Consider the following 24,152-nt stretch of genomic DNA (forward strand, 5'->3'; position numbering starts at 1 on the left):
ATCTAAATGTTGTGCAGTTGCCCAATACACAAAACGCTTCCACTTACTAGTGTAAATTTTTGTAGTGGAAGCTTTATGCGAGGCTACTAGAATGTTCTGAACCGCCGGTGAAAGAAGATCAGACCTGGCTAAGAAGGGAAGCGGAGCAGCCAAGCTGCTAATCTGAGGGACAGGAGCGACGGGTGGGGAGCTCCTGACGAATGAGTCAGTAGATCTGGCACCGGGTCCAGGATCCAGGGCTCCCGTATTTGGTGTGCTTGAAGAAAGGGAAACCAAATTTGACGAGGCCAGAATGGGGCAATGAGAATTACAGTCATTTCCAGATCCTTGGCTTTCTGGAGAAATCTCGGTATCAGAGGTATAGGGGGAAAGGCGTACAGGAGACCCGGGGGCCAATCGTGAATCAGAGCGTCCCTGGGGACATCCCCTGGCGGGGGTAACAGGGCAAAGTAGCTTCTGCATTTTGCGTTCATTGGAGACGCAAACAAATCGCAGAAAGGCTGGCCCCACTTGCGGAATATCATGTCCGCTATTGTCTGGTTGAGGGACCACTGGTGAGGTAACAGGATGGCTCTGCTCAACCTGTCCGCTATTACGTTGGATAACCCCGGGATGTGCATTGCTATCAGAAAGCGACCCGTGGACTCTGCCCATTGCCAAATTCTCATGGCCTCTCTGCATAACTGGTAAGATTTGGTTCCCCCTTGTTTGTTCATGTACCAAACTACGGACATGTTGTCCGTTTGAACTGCAATGGTCCCTAGAGGTAGAAGGGAGGAAAAGTGTTGCAATGCTAGAAACACTGCCCTCATCTCCAGGACATTGATGTGCAGGTTGTACTCCAGATTGGTCCATTCGCCTTGGACTGTCTGTCCCTGAAAGATGCCCCCCCACCCTATCAGGGAAGCGTCCGTGGTAACTGTAGCTGTTGGTGTGGGTAACACAAACGGCCGGCCGTGGATGAGATTGCAATTCTGTAACCACCAAGACAGATGTGTTTTGCAGGTGTTTGTGATGAGTATTTTGTGTGTCAGCGGTAACTGTTGGAACGACCATTGTGCGAACAGCAGCCATTGAAGAACTCTCATGTGTAGTCTTCCCAAGGGAATTGCAATGAGGGAAGCTGACATGAGTCCCAAGACTTTCAGAACCAGTTTGGCTGGGGATTTCTTGGACAACAGAAGAAGAGATATGTGCTTTTGTAGGGAAGCTATCCTTTCTGGGGGAAGTCTTAGAAGCAAGGAACGGGTATCCAAATCTGCCCCTATGAATGAGATATGCTGTGATGGCTGTAAGGCAGATTTTTCGAAATTTATCGAAATCCCTAGCTGAACACAAAGGCCGAGTGTGTAGTCCCTGGCCTGTATCAGTCGACGCTCGGTGGTGGCAGTAAGGAGCCAGTCGTCCAGATACGGAAACACCTGGAATCCTAGGCGTCTCAAGTGAGACGCTACCACTGCCATGCATTTGGTGAAAACCCTGGGGGCTGAGGTTAAACCAAAGGGCAGGGCCCAAAACTGAAAGTGGCTGGCTCCCAGCCGGAAAGCGCAGGTGATCTCTGGAAGCTCTGGCCATTCTGATGTGGTAATACGTGTCCTTGAGATCTATTGAGTACATCCAGTCGTCCTTCTGTAAGAATGGAAGGATCGATTGAAGCGTGACCATCCGGAACTTTTCTTTCTTCACAAAGGTATTGAGCTTGCTTAGGTCCAGAATTGGCCTCCAGTCCCCTGTCTTTTTTGGAACTAAAAAGAACCTTGAGTAAGTTCCGAATCCTCTTTGGTCCGCCGGGACTGGTTGGATGACTCTTTTTTTCTAGCAGCTTTGAAATTTCTATAGCTGCAGGTTCTCACAGATGGGGCGGTACATCTGGGAATCTTTTCTGCGGTAACGGGGGAAATAGAAATGGAATTTTGTAACCTCTGGTAATAATGCTTTTTACCCATGTGTCTGAGGTAAGACTTTGCCAGGCCTGAGGGTATAAAGCTAAGCGACCCCCGACTGCCTCCAGAGCAGGAAAGTCGGCCTCCCTTCAGGAGTGCTGGAAAGGCTTCCCAGGGATAGTATCCCTGTCGTCTTGGTTCTGCGGACCCCCTCTGCCGCCAGGGCGCCGTCTTCCACTTCTGCCCCCCCCTGCCTCTGGAGGGGGCATCACCCTATGTGCTCGGGAAAGAACCCTGGGGTTTACGAAACCACATTTTCCCACCTCGTTGCCCTTTGGGGTACGGTCTGGATGGGGTGGAAAAACGGACTCCGACAGCAGACACAGTCTTTCCCTCTTACTCACACCAGGTAAGGGTCCCCTTTACTTTGGGGCCAAAAAGAGTGGCACCATCAAAAGGGGCGTTCGTAAAGGAAGACTTGAAGGCTTCCGCAAAGGAGCATAGGTGCATCCAGGATTGTCTACGGAGAGCAATCGCTGAAGCCGCAGCCCTACTCGACCCCTCGGCTGCATACGAGATGAGCCTCATGGACGAGTTTACAATAGATGTAAGGGTATTGAGCTGTGCTGTAACCTTATCTGCGACAGCAGCATCTGTAGTACCCTGGAGGGTATCTCCCAACTCTTTGACTAGATCCCTCTGTAACCGTGTGAAATGTGTCAAATAGTTCAGCGATCGCATGGAAAAAGTCGCTGAACTGAAAATGAGCTTCCCATATCTGTCCATGGTCCTAGAATCTCTGTTAGGCGGATGGACAGACGAGGAAGATTCAGACATCTCCTTTTTAGTGGCAGCTGCCACCACCATAGTGTCCACTGGAACTCCCTTTGTGAGGTATGCCTTATCCTGAGGGGCTGTAATATACTTATTAGGCTTTCTGGGAACTGGCTCCACTATGTCAGGTGTCTCCCATGCCCTTCGAGCAATCAAATCCATTAACTCGAAGGGCGGAGTGACCCAGGAGGAAGAAGGGCGAGCACCGAATGCCTTCAGCAAGACTGACTCATCCTCAGAAGGGGGTAGGGCTTGCCAATCACCTCTCTGTTTTAGGATCTCCAGGATGTCAGAGAAGGAGACATCCTCTGAGGGTGATTTTTGGGGACCCTTTTGACTCATCTAAGTCAGTGTCTGATGTTAACGACTCTTGTGGAGAATCCAGGTGCCTCCTCTTGCACAATCTTTTCCTCGGGACGTCATCGGGGGGTATCCAATGAAGCCTCCGAGGAAGAGGGGGCTCCCTCTGGGAGTGGCTGAGACACTGGTGCTCGACGCTTTTGAGTAGCCGTAGGTACAGAAGAGGACAATGGGCCTTTATGGGAGGGAGACGTTGCTTCTGCTGACGTAGTTGTCTGGGAAGACAAAACCTTCCTCATAAGGTCGAAGGCCCCTGGACCCCGAGCCGAGGAATCCCCCGGTTCCGAAGAACGCGGAGGTATCTCCGACGCGGAAGCCAAGGGCACCGACCCCGGGGATGGAGCCGAGGTGATCCGTGCTGAGGCGCCGAGAAGGAGAGTCGGCACCGAAACATTGGTTCGACTCTCAAGTCCCGGAACCAAGGATAGATCGGCGGCTCCTCGAGTCCGGGAGAGGTTCCGACGGAGTAGAGGTCAACGGTGCAGACCGAGAAAGAGACGGTTCCGGCACCAAGGGCTCCACTATCAACAGATCAGCGTCTCCCGGCTCCGAGGGTTGAGTAGGCCCCGGAGGAGGACCAGAAGGAGACAAGGGAAGGCCTTCGAGTCTCGACACCAACTGAGAGGAGACTGCAATGAGTTTGGACAGGGCCGTGTTCTCCATCAACTTCTGCACCACACGATCTACGTCGGTGTCGGAGAGGGGCCTGGAAGACCGCGAAGGAATCGAGGACGGTGCCGACCTCAAAAGAGCAGGAGGTGGCAGTTCCATCACCGGTTCCAAGACTCGAGGCCCGGTGACAGACACTAGCTCGATACTCGGTCCCGAATTCTGTGGAACCGGTGAACAAACTTTAAAAGAAGAACTTGGAGCCGATGACGTAGGCTCCGATGTCTTCGACTCCTTCGAAGATTTAGAAGTCTGGTCTGACTTATCTAAAGCCTCCTGAAAAGCAGGCTTCAGAAGACCTCTGTCCATAAGCTTCCTGCGCCTATCTGTCATGACCCTTCCACTAAAGGAGTGACATATGGAGCAGTCCTCCTGAAGATGGAGAGGGTCAAGACAGTAGACACAGGAGCTATGGTTGTCTGTGACAGACATCTTCTGTCCGCACTGACATCTTTTAAAGCCTGACTTAACCTTCTCAGACATGTCAAGTCAAAAATGTCACAATCAACAATAAAAGAACAATCACTATTCTTAGACTTAGCCAAAGGCCGTGAAGAAAAAATAAGAAGTGATTATTATCAGTTTAAGTGTCGAATCCGATATTTAGTGAATGGGGTAGGCCCTAGGAATCCTAACTAAATAAAACTGTTCGAAAACACTAATATATTTAGTCAATCGGAACCAGAGACCATATACACACACACTAACAAGTCTTTACAAATCTAAGAAATTTGTATCAAATTCTATTAGAAAAAAAGCTAAATCTTATCTGACGTTGGCTCAGAGCTCTTCAAACGATGTGATCAGTTGCAGCGGCAAACTAGATCTGAGGTAAGGGCAGAGGGGATTGTGGGAGATAGGTTGGTCTCGAGCTTCTTCTCGATGCAGAGCTTTGCTAAGCGGCCGACTCGGAGCCGAGGTTCGGCTCCGAACCCATGTGTAAGAACAAACGGCGAGATTGAACACTCTCACATCACATGTTTAACTTCCTGTAAAGCCTTACCCTTATACTAAAGTGAATTATGCAAATGAGCAGCAGCTTTGCCAAAAAAGTATTGTAAACAATGAGTCCTGCCAAAATCTGGGTAAACGCTCAAGCCTCACATAAAAAGTAAAAAGTATATCGAAAAGTCCACAAAGCGAGAGCGAAGCAGAGTATCAACTTGGTTGATACTCTGCTTCGCTCTCGCTTTGTGGACTTTTCAATATACTTTTTGCCAAAAAAGTGTTTATAACCTAGAGGGGCATCCATCAATTTAGCCTTAATACCATCAGGCAAAGGTTGAAACCAAAGCCAAGAATACCTCTTCATCACTGACGCAAATGCAACAGCCCTATAATAAGCATCTGCTGTATCATAACTACATTTGACAGAATGACAAGACACCTGGGAGGAAATCCCTAAAAGCGAAAGGGCAAAAGTTTTACCTTCAGACTCTGGAAAATCAGAAATCACCTGACAGGCCTTGGAAAGCAGAGCCAACAAGTACCTGGACATATGGGGGTCTGATAATTAACAGTCCTAAAAGCCATGGTAGCAGAGGTATAGACCTTCTTGCCTACACTTTCCATAGCTCTGCTATCTTAATCAGAAGGCAGTAACTTAAGGAGAAGGAAACAAATTGCCCCTTAACAACCGCTTTTTTTTTGGGACAATGGGTGATTACTGTCGAAGTGAAGGAAGGCATTTGAGATATATGGAAACAAACAAATGAAATCAGTTTCCTCTTTTAGACATTAACATCAAGATAGCTGATACTCTCTTCACCAATATTAGAAAAAAATAAGAAAAGTCAGTTGTATTATTGATATGTTGTGTCTTTGGCTTTTCCCTGTTAGGGGTCACCACAGCAGAACTCCGGTCCGCTAATGATTGGCAGTTGATTTTTACGTGCCGAGTTGCCAGCTCTGACACACAACCTTCAACGAAGGTACGCCCATTCCCGTGTGTCTTGTGCAAGAACTTACAGTACTCAGGCACCCTATAGAATCTATCAGGTTTCTTACGGACAGGGCTGAGAATTTGGCACCTTGGAAACATTAGAAAATAAAGCAGCCAAAACAGGAGGGACAGCAGAAGGTCTGGGAGAATCCATCTGCAGTAGCTCATACCACCTTTTCTGTATCTCAGAAACGTAAGCACAATCCCATTTAAAGAACTCCATCATCCTAGAGATAGTGTTCCTAAAGAAATCTTTTTAAAGGGAGTATCAGGACTGGTAGAATCCTCTTCCTCTGATCCATACTTCAAAACAGAGGGAATCTGGGAAGAGTAAGCAAGGGATTCCTCATCTGAATCTACCTCCTCCTCAGAGGAATTCTGTTCTGTGGATCTCTTAAAGGGGGTAGACGGCTGGAGGGAAGAGGGCTGGAACAGAAACTCCCTGAGGAGGTTTTAAAGCCATCAAAGCACTAAACAACCCTGAGGGAAGGACTGCCATTTACTCTGTGGATCCTTAGGAGCTTTATGTGAATATGGTTATGTGTAAGTAGGAGTGGATATTTCTTTTCGAACATCCAGGATTCCAAAATTGTATCTTATACCTGAGACACCTGGATGATTTGTTTTTTAATTGCAAAGGGAATAGAGAAAGTATTAACATTTTCTTAGATTATATCAATAATACAACTATCGCGGTGGTGGTGCTGCGGTAGCGTTGTCTCCTCACAGTTAGACGCTGACCAGTTTGACTCTCATCTGGGGCGTCTTCTGTGTGGAGACACACGGGAATGGGCGTACCTTCGTTGAAGGTTGTGTGTCAGAGCTGGCAACTCGGCACGTAAAAATCAACTGCCAATCATTAGCGGACCGGAGTTCCGCTGTGGTGACCCCTAACCAGGAAAAGCCGAAAGACACAACATATCAATAATACAACTGACTTTCTGTATTTTTCTTATAATATTGGTGAAGAGAGTATCAGCTATCTTGATGTTAAGCTAGAAAAGGATGTGATCAAAGGGAGATTTGTTTCTACCATATATAGGAAGCCTACTTACTCAAATGCCTTCCTTCACTTCGACAGTAATCACCCATTGTCCCAAAAAAAAAGCGGTTGTTAAGGGACAATTTGTTAGGGCCGCAAGGATGGTGTTTGATTTTAGTTCATTTTCATCTGAGTGTGCCCTTTTAGAGAGCATGTTTTTCAAGAGAGATTATCCCATTGGCTTTGTGCAAGATATTAAAAGATAAGTAATGGATAAGAGGAGATCTGGGTTCTATTCCCCCATTCTTGATGAAAATGGTCATGGTAATAATATAAGTATATGTAATTCAACTATCTTAGAAAATAGCAGGAGTATAGTTACCACTACAAACACCAGTTTTAAATTGTCCTTTACAACCAGATTCTCTGTGGATTTTAAATCGATCCAGGAGATTCAAGTAAAAAATTGGAAGGTGCTGTTGGGAGATGGGGAGATTAGATCTAAAATTAGTGATCAACCAGTCATAGTATGGAAAAGAGGTTTGAATATTAAAAACTTGGTAGAACAAGTTGGTAGTCAACATGACGATATGAAACATAGGTATATGCACTGATGTGGGAGACATCATCACTGTAAATACATCAATGTGGGTGAGCTTTTTGCAATCAATGGGTTCAATTTTATAATGATGGGACACTATAATTGTAATAGTTCTGGAGTTGTCTATGGGGCATTGTGTCAGGCCTGTCCTGCCTTTTACATTGGCAAGATGGAGCGGATATTGAAGCAACGTATCTATGAAGACAACTATGATATACGGGGGGAAAAACTACCAATGCCCTATATAGACATATTCTGGAATTCCCTGAACACCATTTTAAATTCAGGCAGCCAAAGGTGGTGAAATAGGGTTCACAGTAATTGAACAAGTCCAAAAGAATATAAGAGGTGATCCCTGGTAATTATTTTTGGAGAACCGTGAGCCTTATAGGATTTTGCGCTGGATGCAGTGGGGTTTCAGGCTTAAATGAAATTGCATCTATAGGATGCGTGTTAAAAATGAAGGCAGAATTGAGATAGTATATGTATATACACACAATTATGTGTTAATGTACCTATTATACACATATTTATATATTTTTAGCTTAGTTTTTAAATATGGGTTCTTTCTTATACACATATACATATTTTAACGTCTTTGTAAATATTTCTTTGGGGAATTAATGGATACAATCCATACTGGGTTATTATTTATTCATTTACTTGTTTTTTTATTTCAGTATTGCTCATGTTATTCAAGGAATCGTGTTTTAAAATGCTTTTTATACATTGCTGCTTTAATTTATTAATTGGTGGTTTTGTCATATGACATTGTAAGCTTATATATGTTCTCATTTGAATTTTGGCTCTTATCTGATGAAGTTATGTATTTTATCTAACGAAAGCGCTTCTGTTTTATTATTTTGTGGTGCAATAAACTGTTGGTGATCTACAGCTCCTCCTTTGCCTTTGTGTGTGCTTAACACATTTGTGCTTTTCTGTGGAAGCTGAGGAAATATGTTTAGTCTTCTGTCTTTTCTTTAAGGGAACATCCAACTTAAAACATTTGGAAGGCTCTGGCCATGGATGTCATTCAATAATTGTATGGACTTATTCTCTGACTAAAATTTGGGGAACACTCATAGGCCCTTCGGAAATAATCAGCCGTGACTCCCACTGAATGTCTGAAGCGGACATCTGCAATGCCTCCTTGGACAAGCCTAAAGTCAGATCCCACCGGCCTCCAATCAGGTCGCAGCTGAAGAATCCAATGATGAAGCCTGGCAAACCTCCAAGCTACCACTCGCCTTAGGAGGGACGTCTGGCGGAAGATGAACAGCACAAGATGCCAGCCTAAGTTTCTTGGCCTTCTTCTTCCCAGACAGCTGTCCCTCAGAGCATGAATTTTCCCATTTTGTCTTTAGCATGAAGCTTAAGACGTTGACTGTCAAGATAGAATTCCAAAGAAGAAAGCCTACTAGGAAGGGTTTTGGGAAAAAAGGCCTGTAAGAACAGGACATATGGTCGTCCAAAGCACCAAGGCAAAACAGGCACTGTTCGTGACAGTCTTTATGGTCTCCCACATTGGCATTTACCCTTCTTGGATGACATGAAACCCCACAAGCAACAATACAGCGTAAGAAAGACAAGACAACAAAAAACCCCCAACGAGGCACTTATCCATAAGGGCTTGGTAAGCCAGCAACAGAACAGCCATTCAGACAGACGATCAAAAGATGGCATTCGGACTGGCGGATGTCACCTTTATACCCTATGCTATGAGAGGAGTATATGTGATGTACGGCATACCTTAAAGCAACCTAAAGGCTTTGGTATACTGTCCGGAAATCGGGCCGTTCTTGGCAGGAAATCTCTATTACAATGAATACTGCAACAGTGAAACGGAAGGACATCCTTTAATACTCCTTTGCAGAGACTGTCTGCTTTAGCAGCAAGCTGAGTAGATAGTTTTGTCAGAAAGAACACCTTGTCTTGTGGTAATAAGGTCTTTTGCTGTACAGAATCTATCAATGTGCCTAAAAAGAGAATTACTTTCCAGGGCTGAAGGTGGGACTTGCGAAGGATGAGAGTGAGTCTTACCTTCTGAAAGCAATCCACAGTAACTTGTAAGGCTATCTGAAGTTCCATGAATGCATTTTCTGCTGATGAGGACATCGTGCAGTTGGGGTAAATGTGCTCTGCTTGCATTGTGCAATGGGTTATAACTGGAGCTAGACAATTAGTGAGAACTCCGCCATTTGGGTTACCCACTGTACCTAAAGCACAAAAATTGGTAGTGCAAACTTGCTGCTACAAACCAAAGGTCTCCCCCGGCTCTCTTCAAACACAATATGGATCAATGGATGGGGAATCACAAATTCACACCTGGGGTAGTGCCTATTACTCTTATGGACAGGGGCAATCTGTAAGATACTCAATGCACTGGCACAAATACATGCCATCCTCTTGCCCCTAGGGGCCACATATTGGGTAAAAGCAGGTTATATTGGCTAGGCTTGTAAGGGCCATTAAGCCATTAGTCTAGTAATTTCCTATGAACCTATGAATACATGATACAGATACACACTGCACTCTGGAGCAGAGGGAGTGTTATCACTACACTGGAACCAGGTTTCTGTAATTACACAAATGCTGATGTCTTTAAAGGTATGAAGGGACACATGTTCAGTAATTTTGTTGTTTAGGCGTTTGTCATTGAGCAGTGCTACCCTGAGATTATATGGACTGAAATTTGCAATTTTGGGATGTCCATCAGGTGAATGCTGCCTAAAGTTCATAAGGGGCAGCAAAAGTTTTAGCCAGTACAAGAAACAAAAGACTGACAGGTGAAAGCCATTCTTAGCAAAGCAAGGGAAGGGGGTATGTTGACATTTTCTGCCCATGCAGATACATATACTGGAACCTTTTATCATAACACCAATTTATTAGCCAATTATAGAAGTAAATTTTACCAATGAATTTAATTATCATTCTTGATTAAAGTAGCATGTTACTCAATGCCAAGACCTTGCCTTCTTTGAAGAGTAGAGAGTTCAACAAGGTCTCTCTGGATCTCTCTCTCTCTCTCTCCCAGGGTGAAATGTTTAAGATCATTCACTCCTATATCAGCAACTGCAAGGTCATAATAGTATCTGTGGTGGAGCAGGGACATAAGAACTCTAGTTACATCCCTCGCTGTAACAACAGACAGGCAAATTCATCATATCCTTCACCAGCCTATTGAGTGCTGTATGCGCTTCTTACAATGGAGTCCCCAATGGTTAAAACATTTCTGGGTTGTACTGCAGGCTTATAGGACCCTAAGGGTACAGGCAGCAGAACTCAGACCTGAGACACAGTGACCAATACCACAAAATCTGATGGGGAGATCAGCAACACAACCACCAGCACCTGAGCTGCCTGTACCAGGGAAAATTAAGTGAGGGTTCGGAGTAGACAGGTCTTGGGACCCCAGAATCATGATGACAAGAGTCGAGGATCCTGAATGTACTGCATCAAACCTTTGTAAGACAACATCCAGAAAAACGTAGTATATTTGAGAAAAGGCTGGAGACTGACACACAGTGGAACCAGTGAGACAAGCTCTGGAGATGAAAGGGGGTCTTGAATCTCCAGAAAAGAGAAAGTGTCAGATTTTATTATTATGACAAAGCGGAACTAAGTAAATCCCACAAAAGACTGACCACATCCCTAACTACTAAATTTAGGGCATCACTGTTCTGGCAGAGGAAGATCTTCAAGCCATGTTAGTTCAAATAGCTTCTGAATCATGAAAAGGCACTTTTAATATTCAGATTCTCTATGAAGAAAATGGGATTTTTTTTTAAACTTTCTTTTTAAAGAAAACTTGTCTGGAGAATAAGAAATGGAAGGACAAGTCCAGAAATATAAGTAATCCTCTTCTACGGCAGAAGGATTTCAAGACAGCAAACATTATCTTAAGCTTTTCTATACCTTCCCCTGGTGATGCCCCAGAATACGAGAAAAATGAAACACCAAATGCTGTCATGCAATGTACAGACTGTGCAACCACATAATGTGCCTGCTTGCAGGTAGGATGGCTTTGCACAAAGCACATTAATTTAAAAAAATAATAATAATCTAAGGACATCACACGTAAAAGTGACAGTGGGTCCAGGTCCAAAACTGTGGGGAAGGAATTAAGTACTTCCCACATTCATTTAAATCAATGTGTGGGCACTGTGGCCTATATGGACTGAGAAGATTACAAAAAAAAATACTCTGTCCACAGTCATGAAAATCATTTCAAAAAAGTTATACAAAAGAATTTGGGACCATTTCTATGTTATTAAAACATCTGTATGGCAATAAAGAGCTGGAAACAGAAGGCTGTGCAGTGCACTACTGGAGGAAAGTGTTTGCTCTCTTAGGAAATACTTAACTGTTCAATATAACCCATATTCCCAAGTTACCAAAGATGGACCTCTTTTCACTAAATCACATACGGTTTTTTTTTTTTTTTCCATTTTCAACCACAGTTGTCCTTTAACTATGCCACAAAGTGACTAAGGTAGTGACAAATAATGCCGGCTAAAATAATGCTTTAGCTTTTAACACAAAATATATACATAGCCTTTGCAAATACCTTAAAAAAGATACAGATTTCTGCAACACAACACTAGACTTTCCGTTCACTGGAAGATTCTAAATTATACAGTCTTTTAAATCTTAAGACAAACACAGTACAATTGGCAGAAAATCATATTCCTACAACATCAGATTAGTAGAAAAATCCAGTGGACACACAAAAATGTCAGCTAATTTACCCTAAAGACAGGAGATGTCACATCCATCAAAGGAAAAAAAAATGCAAGTCTACTTAAAATGTTACTAATTTAATAATCAGATTTATCAACGTGGCTAACAGATGAGCACCAGTTTCTTTCATAGCCATGGTGCTTTCTAACTCCACAATGCACTATACAGGGATGCTACAATGCACGTCAACAACTCCTCCCCCATCTTTTTATCACTGCAGGGACAAGTTATTTTTATGCTACAGCTGTCTGTATAGCAGTGAATATGATCTGTATGAATCATGTGCTACTAGTGTCAATGTTTACACCATTATTTTTTTCAATTCTATACTTTTTACTCTACTACGTTACATTTTCAATTAAAACAGACATTAGTCTGTTATTAATCAATAACGTATTTTTCAAACTAACCCACTTCAACCAAAATGTTTAGGCATATACTTCAAAAATTCCCACACAGGTGTTCAGAAGTAACATGAGCAGTAAAACATCAGTAAGACAATAAGGAATGTGAAAAAGGAAAAATACTCTCCTGTACCAAGTCTGAAACAAACATAAAACAACCAAACTATCTTCTAGACTTATTATGTAGGCTTGCTCCAGCTTGATTCTGGGTGAGAATTGCAATTTGTAGAGAAAAACATTCCTTGAAAAAAAAAAGGTTCTGCAAAACATATATATTTTAAAGAATAATTTACTCCTTCTAAATTCTACTGGCAAAAGTCAGAATGACTGCAAGCAGTTATCTTTATAGCACAAAGTGAAGCCTCTTTGCTGTAATACTGGTGATAGGTGAGGGATTTAGCTCATAAACAGTCATGTAAAAGAAGACTCTGCCTCAAGGACAGCCTTCTTCTCCCAGAGGACACCAGATACACTTTTGGCCACAAACATCTGTCACTGAAGACGAAAGACAGTCAGTCTGACAGTTGCATTAAAACAAAAACTACAAAACTGCAGGTATCTGATTTGGTATATGACATATTCAGTGCCATTTCACTGCTGTAACATCTAGATAGATGTATGATCAACCTACTAGTTCAGGGTCCAATTACTTCAACATAATCGACTACTCAGATGAGCAACATTCCACCTCACTCGCATAGTAAACTGAAATATGGGTAACTCTGTGCCCTTGCTGAAAGTAAGAAAGAAAACCACCAAACTGGTACACCTGGTTACTATGGTGGTGAAACAGTACAGACTGAATGGCTGAGGACCTGGGGTGGTGTATGTTTTACTGGCTAAGAAAAACATTATTCTTTGATAAAGAATGAGAATTAAAAACTGTGAAGGATCTCCTCCCAATACTCAAAAAAAGTATCTGAAGGAACCTACAACCTTTTAACAGGTAAAGACTAATGCAGATTACTGAATTTGCTCATTTCCTAATGACTGTCACACCTCCACAGTAAATGGATTTGTAAGAGTCTTACTATTTGTGTCTATATAAAATTAATCTACATGTGCTCTTTTCCACAACCTCCTTGCATCCTTACAGTAATCCTTTGCTGACTTTGATTATTTGGCTTCTTACACACAGCCCTATCTTATTCTGTAGAGTATGGCTACTCCCAACTTTCTTAAAGCCTTCAACTGCTACTCATAGAAAATGCTTACAGTAATTCTTAAGAATATATATATATATAAAAATGTAATGTAATCAACCACAGTCTTAGCTTCCATTCCATTAGGATGACTATGTCTAAGCTTCTTCTACACACTCTCAAATGCCAATAACTCTTAATTAACCCTTAGCATACGCTTCTCTTCTCTCTAGAGGGTACCTGATGTACTGGCACTTAATTTTGATTGCCAAGCAGTAGGAGCGGCAGGCAACATCTGGTACTGGAAGCTTTCGTGAAGACCTTGGTAGGTATTGAGATAGTCCCTTAAAATCAGTACTCTATAAACATGAATAATAGTAACATCAGCCGGTTTCATATGAAACCATCGAAGTAACACAACATCGAGTCTCACATCATCGAGACCAAAACATCGTAAAGTGAAACCAGCGAAAACGGAAATCATCGAGTTGCACAACATCGAAATATAAAACACGAACACGCACAACACCCTGTGACAGTCCCATGCAGTAAATAAACAATAATCGGCGGCACACGTAAATACCCCCTGTGGCATCATGGTAGCATTACCTACGAAACATGCCAATACTAGAAATGTGACAGTCCCATGCATCAGAACGGAATGGAAACATGATGTTCCCTTCATGAATATGTTTCCATTCCGTTCTTATGCGTTACTTAGAATACGGGTGAATAAGTCTACTTTTGCAAAACATTTCTAGTATTGGCATGTTTCGTAGGTAATGCTACCATGATGCCACAGGGGGTATTTACGCAGCCGATTATTGTTTATTTACTGCATGGACTGTCACAGGGTGTTGCGTGTTCGTGTTTTATATTTCGATGTTGCAACTCGATGATTTCGCTGGTTTCACTTTACGATGTTTTGGTCTCGATGATGTGAGACTCGATGTTGTGTTATTTCGATGGTTTCATATGAAACCCATCAGCCGCATGGTGAGTACACTTCCATATTAGAAGTTATGTACTTACTTTAACTTGGAATCTGTGTTGTCCAATTTCATTATGCATCACAAATGGGTCTTCGGATCTAACTCAGGCATTTCTTCCAGACAGATCTGAGCAGCAAACTCCTCCCTCTCCCATAATGCCTTACTCCTCCTCAACCCTTCAGATTGAGTTTACTGCCTCTTCAGAAAAGATAGTTAGATCTATAATACTGGACAGGCAAAGAAAGCGACCAACTGGAGCCCACATTAGGAAAGTACAGGTTTTTATACTTACCAAAATGTAGATGTTAGAGTGTATTCACTGTTGCAGTCATTACCTTTGGGTAATCTCCTGGCAGGATGCCCTCAGTCGGCCTGATTAACAAAGTCTTGGGTCCTGCGTCGGTTGCTGTCCCTTCTTCCATGACGTCAGGTCGTCAGGGGTATAAAACATGCAGCCGACGCCATTACATCAGTTTTTCTTGCCCCAGATGTCAGGTGCCCCCCCCAAATGGGGAACAAAATTATATATATATATATATATACACATATATATATATTTTTATATATATATATATATATATATATATATATATATATATATATATATATATATATATATATATATATATATATATATAATTTAAAACACAAAACATATACCTCCAAACAAAAGCAAATACACCAAAAAGGCTTTTAATCATAGTAATAGATAGGAGAGGTATAGCTAGAGAAAAACAGGGGGCTGGAGAGAGGGTAACCAGGACTGCAACAGTGAATACACTCGAACATCCACATTTATGGCAAGTGTACACAACTGTACTATGTTCTTCGTGTTTCACTGTTGCAGTCATTACCTTTGGGTAGAATCCTAAAGCTATCGTTGGGAGGATGGATTTATACAGCATCAGGAGCAGCTATAAGGCCCTGCAGGACAGCAGTGGCAAAGCCAGCTCTGGATTTAGAGAAGAGAGGTAAATGTTAATGTTTGGTGAACGTATGAACTGAGCTCCAGGTAGCAGCTTCTAGAATGTCTCTGGTAGGAACCCTCTGAGAAAGGCTGCAGAAGTAGATGCAGCTCTGGTGGAATGGGATCTGATCCCCTTGGGGATAGGTTTACCTTGGTGCATATAGCAGAAATTAATATAATGGCTTATCCATTTGGAAATAGTCTGCTTTGAAATAGCCTTTCCCTCTGCCCCTGCAGCAAATGCCACCAACAGTTGTTCAGATTTTCTTAGAGATTTTGTCCTGTTTAAGTAGAATCTAAGTTGTCTGTGTACATCCAATGAATGCAGCATCTGCTCACCCTTGTTCTGTGGATTGGGGAAGAAAGCTGGCAGATGAATGGTCTGATTAAGAGCCACACTGGATACCACCTTAGGCATACAGGATGGATTGGTCCTGAGAACCACCCTGTCCGGATAAAAAATAATGAAAGGCTCCAATGCCATAAGAGCCTGTAATTCTGAAATCCTTCTAGCTGAAGTGACTGCTAAAAGGAAAGCTGTTTTCCAAGAAAGAAATTTTAGGTCCGCAGAAGCAGCTGGTTCAAAAGGAGGTAGAGTGAGTTTTTCCAAAACAAAATTGAGGTCCCATGCAGGAGTTGGTGCTCTCCTAGGAGGTCTTAAAATGTTGGCCCCTCTGAGACACTGCTTTAGCAGAGGATGAGAGAAGAGGGGAGGTTCTGTGTTGTAATAAGCTGAAATGGCAGAGGCATGGATTTTTATTGAAGAAAAAGATAGGCTCTTGTGAAGCATCTCTTAAGTATTGCAGAATCTGAGGAATACTGGGCATTGCTGTGCTTATTCCTTGTGACTGGTTCCAGGCACAGAATCTTTTCCATTTGTCAGCATAAGATTTTCTAGCACTAGGCCTTCTAGCCTCCAAAATGACATCCATCACAGGTTTGCTGAGAGATGCCAAGGGTGAAATTAGTTGATTAGCCATGCTGCAAGATTCAAAGTTTGGAGCTGAGTGTGCAGAATGTGGTAGTTCTGCTGAGACAGTAGGTAAGGTGTCTGAGGCAGGTGCCACAGAGGAAGGCGTGACACATTGCGCAGGAGTGGGTACCAGTGTTGGCGGGGCCAGTCTGGAGCAATCAGAATCATTTTTGGTTTGTCCTGTCTGACTTTTAGTAGGACTTTGGAGAGCAGGGGCAGAGGGGGAAAAGCATAGACTGATAGGTTTTTCCAGCTGAATGACAGAGCATCCACTTTCCAAGCTTTTTTGTGATGAATTCTTGTGCAGAATTTGTCCAACTGATAGTTCAGGGATGAGGCAAAAAGATCTATGTCTGGGCTCCCCCATTTGCGTGTCAACATGTTGAAAACATGTGCCTCCGGTTTCCATTTGTGTGGGTACATAAGATTTCTGCTTAGTTCGTCTGCCAGAGTATTTAGCTTTCCTGGTAGGAATTGAGCTTGTAGATGTATTTGATAAGTCAAGGCAATGTTCCACAATGCCATGGCTAGTCTGCAAAGGGGGTAGGAATGTGTACCCCCCCCTGCTTGTTTATGTACCACATGACTGTGGTGTTGTCCGTCTTTATCAGTAGTTGTCCTGGATGAAGGTAGTCCTTGAAGGCTGTCAGAGCATTCTGTACAGCTAGCACCTCTGACTGATATGTAGGTGCATTTGATTTGGGCTCCATTTGCCCTGAATGCATTTCCCTGCCAGATGAGCCCCCCCAAGCATAGTCTGATGCATCTGCAGTTAGGGTTTGGGCGGCAGGGGATGGAGTGAATGGCAGTCCCTTGTTTTGGTGGCAGGCCTCTGCCACCATAGGAACTCTAGTTGCAGGCAAGGTATAATAGGAATCATTGTTGCCAGGCTGTGACAATGTTGACTCCATAAACATTTTAGGTACCACTGAAGTTTCCTCATATGCAGTCTTGCATACGGAATTAGAAGAATGCAGGAGGCCATGAACCCCAAGGCCTGCAGAATTTGTCTTGCAGATAGATGGGTTTTTGTGGCCACCTGTTTGAAGTAAGTCATCAATTGAATTTGCTTTTCTGGCATAAGGTAAGTCATCTGGGCAGTTGTATTCAAGCTTGCACCCAGGAATGTAATTTTTTGAGTGGGTACCAGTTGTGATTTCTTTTCGTTTATGGTGTACCCTAGACAAGTTAGAACCCTTTTTACAAACGTCAGATGCTTTAGAAGAGTGTCCTTGTTTTCTGCCTGAATTAGACAATCGTCCGGGTATGGATAAATTTGAATATTTCTTTGCCTGCAAAATGCAATTACTGGTGCCAGGTACTTTGTGAAGACCCTGGGTGCAGTAGATAAGCCAAAGGACAGTGCAGAGAACTGGTAATGCAAGTAGCCTGCTTTGAAGTGGAGGTAGCTTCTGCAAGATTCCCTGATTGGGATATGCAGGTAAGCCTCTTTTAAGTCTAGAGTTACCAACCAGGCATCTTTGCCTAGCATAGGTAGTAACTGTTGAAGAGTCAGCATCTTGAATTATGGAATGTCCAGAAATTTATTTAGAATGGATAAGTGCAGAATTGGGATGCCATGATTTGTCTTTTCTGGGTACCAGGAAAAGTCTTGAATAGAAACTTTGTCCCTTTTCCTCTTCTGGTACTGGTTGAATAGCCCCCATATTCATGAGGGACAGAACTTGTTACTGGGCCTCTGCCCACTGATTTGGAGGCAGATCTGGCCATCCATTTGGGATTGGCAACATGTGGAAAAGAAATCTGTATCCCTTTGATACTATATTTAAAACCCATTTCTCCTAGGTAATCAGTTGCCAGTTTCGTGCATGAAGTGCCAGTTTTCCCCCCAAAGGGGTGGCCAAAAGGTAAGTGCCTGGTGATTGTAGAGGAAAGTCATTGAGACTGTTTACCATAGGGAGGTGCCTTGTTGCTTCCAGGTTTGGAGGTGGAGGCACCCCACTGTTTTGTTCTACCTTGTGACTGAAACCTGGAGCCTTTGGAATATCTGGATTTGACTTGAGCGGCTCTCGAGGGAACTGGAAAGGACCAGTTCTTAGTAGGCCAGTGCCTACTAAATCTGGGTGGCTGCAGTCGTAAGAAATCTTTCACAGTTTGCATAGATTTAGCTTTATCTTCCATCTTTTTTAAAACTTCTTCAGCCTTATTACCAAAGAGACTGTCCTGTTGTAAAGGAGCATCCAACAATTTTGCTTTAACATGGTCAGGCAGATTTTGCTCTTTGAGCCAAGCATGCCTTCTTATCACAGATCCAGTTACAGCAGCCCTGCAAGAGAATCAAAACCACATTGCAAAGTATGTTTTCCAACTTGTTCAGCTGAATGTAATAAATCCTGCAACTCTATTTTCCACACAGTCAGAGATCAAAATCATTTTCTGTTTAAGTAGACCCATGACATGCTGTTGATATTTAAGCATATGAAACTGACAGTTTAAAGCCCTGATTGCCAAGGCTGCAGACGTGTAAAACCTCTTACCCCATATATCCAGCGCCCTGGAATCTCTGTCAGAAAGGGTAGGATTTTTAGCAGTAGAGGCTTTAACGCCCTTGGGACCCTGAGAAATGGTTTCAGGATCAGCAGTAGGGTTTTTGAAAAGGAATTTGTGGGAGTCAGGAACCTTGTAGTATCTGTCTGGCTTACTAGGAGCCAGAGGCAGAGAATCAGGAGTCATACTGGATTCTGAAAAAACATCATCAACAATGTCTAGAACAGGAGGTATAACCAAAGGCCTATGCTGAGGAAGAAGAAGAAAATCCCTAAGTCTGTTTTTAGATTCAGAGAAATCCTGACTTTCCCAGTGGAAGTGTTCCCTTAAGGTATGTAAAGTTTCTCCAAAAGAGAAATCCTCAGGGGGAGAAGCAGAAAGGATGGAATCTTCTGCATCAAGAGTCCTCATAAGTAGGTATAGATAAATCCTGTTCAGAAGAAGAATCAGAAGAAATAGAAACCTGATCTGAAGATTCATAGTCAGTGCCTTGCCTAAGCCTCTTAGCAGGAGGGGGATGGCTATCCCTGATCAAGGTAATTAAATCTTCAGCCATTTTGATAATTTATTTTTTAGGCATTGGGGCCCGTACACGTGACCCAAGCATTGTTTTTTTAGACATAGAAGCAGATTTTGGCCTTAGTTTTGAAGATGGCATCGGTTTCGTATACAAATCTTTAGGCCTGAAAACACCCTCAGAAGCTGGTGCCTGCACAGCGGCTCCGGACCCATCTAAGGTGGAGACATCCGCGAGTTCAATACTTAAAGCATCTCATGGCATACCAGACTCCGAATGGGTCTCAGTAGAGGCCTGTGAATCAAATGTAGCGGGTATCAGGGGCTGTGGAAGCGCCTCACTGAGTACCAGCGAATCGGCGACTGGCTTAGGAGAAGCGTCGTAGTCGGTTTTGGACCTCAACAGTCTTTTTCTTTGAGTTTTTTAGGTATTCCGGTAGTCGGATTGCTAACCGACAACATTTCCGGATAGTTAAATCTTGAGCCAAAATATTTAGAAGCAAAAATATATCGATGTTTAATCATGCGTTGATTAAATTTAGCACAAAACCGACAACAAGGCACGTTGTGGTCAGGGCCTAGGCAAGGAATACAGTACAAATGAAAATCCTTATGAGGTATTTGCTTCCCACAAGTAATGCAATTATTAACTTTTACTGACATCGGTAAGGAGCAAGAAAAAGTTTCCCCAATGGGGTACTTCGCTTTTAGTTGAAGACTTTGGTTCTGAAACTCGAAAACGAAAATTTCAGGAGTTGGTCGAATGGCACTTGTGAACTGCTTCTGCTTCGGGCACTGCGTGGCAAGAAAGACTTATGTAATGGCGTCGGCTGCATGTTTTATACCCCTGACAACCTGACGTCATGGAAGAAGGGACAGCAACCGACGCAGGACCCAAGACTTTGTTAATCAGGCCGACTGAGGGCAATCTGCCAGCAGATTACCCAAAGGTAATGACTGCAACAGTGAAACACGAAGAACATCTTGTGGGTTCCCTTTTCCTCTATTTCACTCTCAGCTGTAAAAGGATGGAGGAAGGAGGGTGGGATGTGATGCATAATTAAATTAGACAACACAGATGCCAAGTTATGGTAGGAACATAACTTCAAATCTGATATTGTCCATTTCATTATGCATCATGAATGGGTCAGAGTCCCCAGCTACAAAAACACTGGGAGGACCTCAAGGAAGGATATGCCTGAGCACCGCGGAACCAAAGGATGCTCTGTTTCAGGAAATAATGTCCAACTTGTATTGAGCTACAAAGTTATGAGATTTGGACCAAGTAGCTGCAGCACAAATGTCATCAATAGGAGTCCTTGCAGAAAATGCAGATGAGGTAGACATAGACGTGGTGCAGTCAGCTGTAACAGGATGGGAAGTTGCCTGCCTTGTTGGGAGTAAACTGTAGAAATACAATCCGTAATCCACTTAGCTACAGTGATCTTGGATACAGCCTGAACTAACCTATTTGGTGAGAAGGCAATGAAAAAGTGATTAGATCTCTTATGTGGTTTAGTTCTGTGTAAACAGAAACACAATTGTCTGTGTACACCCAACAAATGCAGCATGTATTCACCTTTACTGGAGTCATTAGAGAGGAATACAGGCAAGTGAATGGTCTGATTAATATTTGTCTCTGAGGTGACCTTTGGTATGAAAGATGGGTTTGTTCTGAGTGAGACTCTGTCTTTATAGAGTGTAATATATAGTGGCTGGGAAGACAGAGCTTGCAATTCCGACACTCTTCTTGCTGAAGTAATGTTCACTAGAAAGGCAGTCTCCCAAAATAAAAAATTTAAATCACATCAGCAAGCAGGTTCAAATGGTCTCTGAGTAAGTCTGTGAAGTACTAAGGTGAGATCCCAAGGAGGGGATGGGTCTTATCAGAGGCCTGAAATGAAAAACTCCTTTCATAAAGGCCCTACATAGTCTAGAAATGGAGATGGGAGAAGGAAAGTTATTACCCTTCTCTACAAGGAAATCTGTGATAGCTGCAAGTTGTAACTTTATAGTGGAAAGGCTAGCTCAGTGCTGAAAAAGCAAGCTGAGAAACATAAGGATGTCTGGGACAGAAGCAGAAAAAGGATAAATATCCCTAAGCAATGCCCAAATGGAAAATCTCTTCCATTTACTATGATCTACTTTCTTAGTGGAGGACTTCTGAGAAGCAAGAATAATTTCCCGAACTGGGGAGGCTAGCCTGGACTTTCGTAGAATCACTGGAAGTGGAGAAACCAAGGGGTCAATTTGAAGGCTTGAAGATTGGGAATTTGGAGTTCCGACGGATGATAAATCAGACCCTGTCTGGGATCCAGTATCCATGGAGTATATTTGCTGTGAGACCGCAGGAAGGGAAACCATACCTAATGAGGCCAGTTAGGGGCAATGAGTATTTGCTTGGTCTTCAACCTGCTGGCTTTCTGTAAAACTTTGGGTATCAAGGGAATCGGAGGATAAGCATACAGGAGGCCAGGGTGCAGCATACAGGAGGCCAGGGGGACAATCGTGGACTACAGCATCCCTGGGTGACTCCCCCCCGGGGGGCAGGCAGGATCAGAGCGAAGTACTTGCTGCACTTGTTGTTTAAAGGAGAGGCAAACAGGTCACAGCAAGGCTGGCCCCCAACAGCTGAATATTTGACTTGCTACTGATTAATTCAAGGACCACTCGTGTGGACTTAGAATCAATCTGCTCAGTCTGTTCGCCATAATGTTGGACTCCCCTGGGATGTGTGTTGTAATGAGAAAGCGGTTTGAAGAGATCACCCATTCCCACACCAACAGATATGAACAGGTTCCCCCTGCTTGCTGATGTACCAAACCATCGACATATTGTCTGTAAGAATTGCAATTGTCCCACAGGAAGGCAGTCCTGAAACGCTTGCAACATCAGGAGGACTGCCCTCATCTCCAGTACATTTATGTGCAATTTGGTCTCTCTTGGACCACATGCCTTGGTCCATTGTTCCCTGGAAATGCACCCCCCTCCCCAAATGCAAAAGGGAGGCGTCTGTGATCATCGTGGCTATAGGTGGGGGAAGAATGAAGGGTCTGCTGAGATGGAGGTCATCTGTAAGGATCTGCCTTTGCAGATGGTGACAGCTAATCGGAGTTAGCCTGACTGGGGTCGACAACGGATGGAGCAGAATAGACCATTGGACCACCAGGGTCCACTGGAGAACTTGCATGAAGAACCTGGCTAGAGGGACTAGAAGAATGGCAGCTGACATGGACCCTAGAGGGCGGTGTCGGGGTATCTAGTAACAGCTGCACCTGTTTCAAGGATCTTTTTCTCTGTGGAGGTACGGCCGCTATCTGTGTGGTTGTGTTCAATTGCATTCCTATGAATTTGATGTCCTATACAGCAGACATCTTGGATTTTGCCAGGTCCACTGTAATTCCCAGGCAACTGAAAGTACAGTTATGTACACTGACCATAAATGTAGATGTTCAGTGTATTCACTGTTGCAGTCATCACACTTGGGTTATCTGACTGCAGGTAGCCCTCAGTCGGCCCAAATACCAGAGATTTAGTATTTCTGCGTCAGATGCGGTCGCTTCAGGACTGACGTCAGGTCGTCAGGGGTATAAAAACAGGCAGCCGACGCCATTACATCAGTTTTTCGTGCCCCAAATGTCAGGGGCCCCCAAATAGGAGCTAAATTATGATGGGGAAAACATCACCAGTACAAAGTAAATACCAATACCCCTGAAAGGGGTGAGTAATAGCCGTAGAGAGGAAGAGAGAGAGAAAACAGGGGGCTGGAGGGAGGGAAACCAAGACTGCAACAGTGAACACACTCTAACGTCTAAATTTATGGTAAACGTACACAACTGTACTACGTTCTTCGTGTTTCACTGTTGCAGTCATCACACTTGGGTGGATTCCCAAAGCTGAAGAAGGGTGGAGGCAGTCAAGAAGAGTTGGGGCTGGCTAGTATGCCTTGCAGGACTGCTGTTGCAAAACATGCCCTGGATTTGGAAAAGATAGGCAGGTGGCAATGTTTGGTGAAGGTGTGTACTGAACTCCAGGTAGCAGCTTTCAGGATGTCCCTGGTAGGGACTCCCCTGAGAAATGCTGTAGAGGTAGAAGTTGCCCTAGTGGAATGTGTTCTGACCCCTGAGGGGTTGGTTTCCCATGGTGCTTGTAGCAGAAATGGATGCAGTGTGCTATCCATTTGGAAACTGTTTGTTTAGAAATGGCCTTGCCCTCTGTCCCTGTTGCAAACTGACTAGTAACTGGTCAGATTTTCTGAAGGGCTTAGTCCTATCAACGTAGAATCTGAGCTGTCTGTGCACATCCATGGAGTGCAGGATCCTTTCCCCTTTATTCTGAGGATTAGGGAAGAAAGTTGGCAAATGGATGGATTGGTTTACAGCCATGCTGGACACCACTTTAGGCATAAAGGAAGGGTTAGTCCTGAGGGAAACCCTGTCAACATGGAAAATAATGAAGGGTTCCACAGCCATAAGTGCTTGTAGCTCAGACAGTCTTCTAGCTGAAGTAATGGCCAAAAGCAAGGCTGTTTTCCAAGAGAGGAATTTTACCTCTGCTGATGCTGCAGGTTCAAAGGGAGGAAGCGTGAGCTTTTCCAGTACAAAGTTAAGGTCCCAAGCAGGAGTGTGTGCTCTCCTAG

The 24,152-nt window shown here is 43.5% G+C and overlaps 1 protein-coding gene across 5 annotated transcripts in view; it reads right to left on the reverse strand.

The window, feature by feature from the left end:
* Positions 1 to 24,152, reverse strand: part of KDM2B (lysine demethylase 2B) — a 3,837,686-nt gene that overhangs the window by 3,656,763 nt on the left and 156,771 nt on the right. Inside the window, exon 1 of one of the 5 annotated variants that reach the window (XM_044068657.1) lies at positions 12,020 to 12,147. The exons of the other annotated variants lie outside the window; for them this stretch is intronic. The gene's annotated coding sequence lies outside the window, so the exon portion shown is untranslated. Of the gene's footprint in view, positions 1 to 12,019; positions 12,148 to 24,152 lie in introns of those variants that run through there. 5 annotated transcript variants of the gene reach the window in all.

The sequence above is a fragment of the Protopterus annectens genome, chromosome 4.part0 (genome assembly GCF_019279795.1).
Source record: "Protopterus annectens isolate FY-2018-M chromosome 4.part0, PAN1.0, whole genome shotgun sequence".
Classification (NCBI taxonomy): Eukaryota; Metazoa; Chordata; order Ceratodontiformes; family Protopteridae; genus Protopterus; species Protopterus annectens.